Source organism: Rhea pennata, chromosome 4, assembly GCF_028389875.1.
Source record: "Rhea pennata isolate bPtePen1 chromosome 4, bPtePen1.pri, whole genome shotgun sequence".
Lineage (NCBI taxonomy): Eukaryota > Metazoa > Chordata > Aves > Rheiformes > Rheidae > Rhea > Rhea pennata.
In genome coordinates, this window is record NC_084666.1 from 46,859,538 (window position 1) to 46,865,537 (window position 6,000).

At 38.7% G+C, this 6,000-nt stretch overlaps 1 protein-coding gene across 1 annotated transcript in view; it reads right to left on the minus strand.

Moving 5' to 3' along the window:
• TRIM2 (tripartite motif containing 2) overlaps positions 1 to 3,044 on the minus strand; it is a 92,925-nt gene extending 89,881 nt beyond the window's left edge. The window contains exon 1 of the mRNA XM_062573853.1: positions 2,984 to 3,044. The gene's annotated coding sequence lies outside the window, so the exon portion shown is untranslated. The remainder of the gene's footprint in view (positions 1 to 2,983) is intronic.
• Between the last annotated feature and the right edge of the window lie 2,956 nt (positions 3,045 to 6,000).

The window sequence follows — 6,000 nt, forward strand, 5'->3', positions numbered from 1 at the left end:
TTTCTTAGGCTACAGGTAAGGTCAGCCTCAAGGTAAACAGATTTTACCCAACCAACCATGTACACTGTCCAACTTTCCTCAGTTCAAGGTAAAGGATCAGGCAGTGTCACATCTCAAAATATTTAGGAATATGGGGGGAAACAAGGTACGCAATCATAATTTCAGTGATCTGCTTCTGTGCTGTTTACCAAGGAGTAAAGTTAACTATCACATGCTGACACATATGTAAACATACTAGCATTGGAATGCTCAAGCCTCAGTGCCTTCAAATAAAGTTACAAAGCATGAAAGCACACAACCACAAGTGAGGCTCCAGGACAGAGCTGCAGAGGTTGTTTAATATTCAGCAAGGATGTGCCTGAAATGTCAGTGCACATGCTATCAGAATTTCACCATCCTTCAGCCAGCCAGAGAACTTTGCCTAGGTTTCATCCAGATCAATTTACATCAAGAATAAAAGATCATATACTAGTTTTCCTTCCAAATGAAAAGTGCAAAAGAAAAGGCAAAATGCTTTTTTTTTTTTTTTTTTTTTTTTTTTTTGCTGGGGGGGAAGGGTGGGACATCTGTAAGAAAGATCCCTGAGCAAATTTTAAATAAAACCTCTGAAATTTTTCAATTCATGTCCCAAATCTTCCTAGAAGAACTTCTGAAAGGATTCAGGGCACGTATGAATCATTTCTCTACATTTTAGAGACTTAAGCAGGGGCTTTCGATGTTTAATCCAGGCAAGCAGTGGATTAACTTCTTTCAACTGAGAGTCTGCCAGCTGACAACCTTCCCCTGCACACATGGCATTTGATGTCTGCCACATTAATATTTTGACATTTTTGTGAAAGACATTGTCCTGAAAGGTCACCACTTGTCTGAGCAGTTGGCTGGCTGCCATTCAGCCCTGGGAAGCTTAACTTCACCAGCTGTCATCAAAAATGACAATTTTCATAGGTAAGTTTCAGGGAAGCTATGAATTTCTATTTTTGTATGAGTGAAAAAAGGAGATAAAATGAAGAAAAGCTCCAAAACCACCTTTCAGCTGTTGCAATGAAGACACCCATTTCTATATAAACATCTGTAAAATGAGAATGAAGTTTTGCAAAAGTAGCTTCTAAACAACAGATTGGTCAAATATACCAGTGTTATGACAGTGGTATCAAGGGGATTATACCATAACCATGTCGAGCACTGTACTCACAGCAAAAAATACAACATAAACAGTCTCTTCCAAAACAATTCATTATATCACCTGTTAACTGTGATAATGGCATTTTCACATGTCTCAAAAGGCTTTCCCCAAGAAATAACAAATTCTGTAAAGAAAGTAAGAAATGTGATGTGGCACCTCAAGCAAACTGGCTACAACCCACATTTCTTACTATTATCTGACATTTGCACTTGGTACTGATTACAGGCTGTTTTCAATAAGCAAATTTCATTCACAACATAATAAAAACTCACCAGCTATAAAGTCAATAAAAATAATGGAACTACAGAAAGTTTATATTAGCAAGAAGCTCTAGAAAACAAGGTGCTGTTTCTATAGTGCTGTGAGGCCAGAAAACACTAACAAACACCAATTCTTTTCTATATCGCATCATCGCAACCCTGAGAAACCTGTAACTTCACTGCTTTCCAACCCCCATACTATCTTGTCTTCATGCCATAGAGCAGATAAAGATCTTCTTCATGTACAGAGTGAGAGACTGGTGAAAAACAAGCATTGCTCACCGTGCTATGTTCATTGTTCTTATCAGCTCAGATGCAGGCTTACTGGTCTCCCTTATGGTGACAATTTGTTTGCACTTCTAATAAAAAGGTAGTGTTGAGTTTAATTAGTAGTCCGGTTCTGTATTTATGGATTTTTCAAGAAAAGATTCCAAGTGGAAAAAAAACATAGTAAATTTCTCTCCTATGTGTTCACAAGCAGTCTATTAATGCTAAAATAGCTTTGTCACTGTGTATCTCATAATATCTATTCTAAACAGAAAACCATCTATCTAGAAGTGCTCCCTGCATTTGCTTGGCTTCTCCCCTCGCAGATGAAGCAGCAGACATCCTAAAAATCAGCAAACACAACTGCAAACTATTTGTTCTGGAAAGCTTTCATGCGTCCTTTTTTCTTAGTAGTTCTCCCACTGAAAGCCAAAACAATACTGCAAAGAAGCATTCCCTGTCAGAATGTTTCCAGCTTTCATCTCTCTGCTTTCTCAACCGGAACACTGAGGTAGAAACCATAATTAGCAATCTGAAAGCAGCACAAACGCAAGGAATACTTACATTTGCAACTGTATTTGTGATATTTGTTCACTGATCCAACGATTGGTGATTACAAAGAAAAGAAAGCACTTTTTGGGCTGCCTTTCAAGCCTCGTAGCAGTGAAAAGAAGGCTGTTATCTGAAAGCTACCCATTTTCTATATGCTGTGCTCTACTTGCTTCCCATGTGCATACAACACAGCTGCCAGATTTAATAACCATGTCAGCCTGCTTTCTCCATAAAGCAGCAGAGAGATGACAGGATGAAGATGAAGTAGCCAGTACATTAATCTGTAGTTATGGCTGCACTAAGCCTTGAATGAATGTCATGGTTTTATTGCCCCTGAAGAAAAAAAAAATAAACAGCACTATTTGTTGAAGAAACTATGCAAAAGGATTTCAGAGATGTTAATCAATACTTGTGCAGTGATATTAAAATACACTAAAGAAATTGCTCGATTTTTCCTCAGTTAAAATATTCTAAATCTCAAGTTAATTCCCTTTTTAGCACATCCTCATCTTTCAGCATACATTTTTCCTGGTAGTGTATACTTGTATCCAAAAAGAACAAAACTATTAACTGACAAATTAATCAAGATTCACTCCTCCCTGCTCCTCTTCTGAAGGAAGCATCTCCATACCTGTGTTTGCTCATTTATTTCAGGAAAAAAAGAAAAGAAAAAAAAGAAGAAAAGGAAGAAAGTTTGAAAAGGGGAAAAAGTCTCATTTACCATTTAAATCGTCCCAAGAACAGTGGTTCCTAGAGCACCGGAGTTCAACATTTGATGTGGTCAGTCTCAGTTCACTGCCAAGATAGAGCACTTCCATACCTTCAGCTACAAAACCAGCTCCATGTGAGGGAAGAAACAGCAAAGTTTACATGGCAGAATGGTCATGCAAGCAAAAGCTACAAACTAAAAATAAACCCAGAAACGTACAGTTGAATTTGTAACAATGTAGGGATGCTGCAGAGATCGTATGACATCTGTGCGTGTCTTTTTCTCTCTCTCTCTCTCTCATTTATATTCCCTTCACTTCCCTTGGAGGCACCTGTCTCAGCAGGGAGTGGTTTCTGTGGAAACTACGGACAGTCAGTTTTCCCCTCGAGAAACTGTTCCTATGGCAACCTTACATAATGTATATGGCCTAGATTCTTTTTAAAAATAATGTATCACTAAAATTCTAATTATAAAATTGGAGCTGATTTGTTTTGAGGACAAGAAATGCAGTTATTTTAAATTCGTACTAGAAATGTAGGTTGAAAATTCCACATATTACTACTAATTAAATTATAGCTAGGGGCCACGGTAACTGCATCACTCAAAGACAAAACAATTTGTGAATTCTTGTAAACCAACTTTATTACTTAGAATTTGTGAAAAGTGAGAAGGAAGGGAGCATTTAACTGACATTATGGCTCAATGCAGCAATCAATACTTCATATTAAAGTACAGAGTTTTTTTTTTTCCCCATGTATTTATTCTCCCAGCAAAAAGATCTCACTTAATGACAAACTCGGATGCAGCATTCATCTACTTCATTCAGAACCAAAATATCAGCTTCGAAGTCACTCATTACACATTAGGAAATTGTGCAAACTTCAAATGTGAGGAAGTGCCCGAAAGGAGCTATATAAATCAGTGAGGCAGAGTGCAGTGGAGCAGAAACAGCAAAGGCACATTGCTGTTCACACGACTTTCCTCTCGGCTCAGAGAAGACAAACCTGCCAGCATCCATGGGGGGAGGGCAGATTTACCAGATCTTATTTGGAAGATGGGACAGTTAGGGCCCTGGTAAAGGAGTTTTGCAGAGTGAGGGGGTTTTGCCTTGCAAGACAGCAGCTGAAGACCTGCCTGAGTTGGGTCTGACATGAAGTGATAGTCACATAACAAGTGTTTAGTAACCCTTGTGAAAGGGGTAAGCAGATGTCTCCCCCTCCAGCCACCCCTGCAGGTGGTCCCCTTACTAGTAGTATAAATCAAAAGCTGAATGGTTCCAAAGGCTGAGCTACCTGTTTACCTCTGCACAAAATCAGTGATTTTAGTTTGAAGAATATTGTTGAGGAAACTTGAGTGAAACTCAACAGAAGATGAATAAAAAAGAACATTCTGCCTACAGAGTGTTTCCCCAAAACTTAGGCAAGGTCCTCAAATTCCACTGCACAAAAGGGCTCTTCAGATGGGACATGGCAGGCAGGAAGCACTGCCTCAAAACCCCACAGTGTTTATGTTTCTTTCCTGTGCAGTGTAGACACTTTTAAAATGAGACTTAAACTCCCTGAAGGCAAGAGGGTATTTGGGATGTTGCTTCTTGGAGCTGCAGTTCAAGAACCAAGACTGAGGTTTCACAAGAAGCTGCTGGTGCCACAAATGACAGAACAAGGGAAATTCCATAATGCAAAATCCCCCAGAGGGGGGTTTTCTGTATTGCAGAAAGTTTGAGTTTTAAATTAAAAAAGAAAAGCCTTCTACAAATTGCACTGAATATCTAAACTAACCTATAAAGTCTACTTAGACAAACAAACAGATCAGTATTTTGTCAGAGGCTGTGCACAAGCATCGGGGACTGGTTGGTCCTTTTTGTCTACAAAACTCAGGTGTTCCAAGAGGATGTGAAAGTATCAAACATTCTCTCTAATTACAAAGAGGAACAAACAAGATCTGGTGCATGGTGTTAACTTCAACCAAATTTGAGAAAATTCGCCACAACCAGGGCACCCTCTGCACCTCCCAGGACTGAAACTTTTATGAATCAAACATCACACACCAAGTCAAACATCACACAGCAGTCAAACCTCTCTGACTTCTGAACTTTGAACCCCAGATCTCATGTTATATCCACTGGACATACCAACCACAATGTATTACTAATAATCTTTTGCCTTCTAAAACTAAAAAAATAGAAATTAGAAAATATTTTCAATAAAACTTCTATATCCACTTCTAAATTAACCTCACATACACATTTATACCGTAATCAGACAATGTCTAATGAAATATATACTTAGCGGCCCTAGGAAGAAAAATATATTCAAAGAAAAACACTAGATTCCTTGAGGAGATTAGAAAGAGCTGAGTTGTCACTTAAACTTGTATAGCTCTGACAGTTTTGCTATGTAAAACTTTGAACTTCGAGAGTGCATTGCAAAAAGACCGTAATAGGAACAAATTCAGAATTAATACTATAACAAGAACACGAAGAAATTAATACTATAACAAGAACACGAAGAAATGAAACAAATAATTCACTAAAAATGGAAATAAAGATCTGATATAGGATGAGAAGGTATAGCTACAGGTACAGCTCCGGGTAGCTGCACCAATTCTTCCAACATGGACTATCAGCTCAAGAATAGCGAAAGCTGGTGTAGCTGCATGGCTTCTGGACCGAACTAAGTAACACCTAAACAGTTCAGCATGGAACCAATATGAACTCGGATTCATCTCCGTTTACACCTGTAAATACATTCTGTGTATCCAACTCATAGACACTTTCTGCTTTCTCATGCACAGAATAGGGTGTTTGGGCACCAAGCTCAGGAGAGGCATCTCACTAGGTGCCAGCATACCTCCAATAAATTAACGTAAGAATGAGCACTGCCTTCTCCTAAGTTCTTGCTTTAGCTACCTGAGGACCTCAAGCTATGTAGACATTATTTCTGATCACAGAGTAAGTGACCTGGCTGAGACGCTGCTGAGAAGGAAATTAGTCTAGCGAAAGAAAGATTTACATTCACAGCAGGATTCAG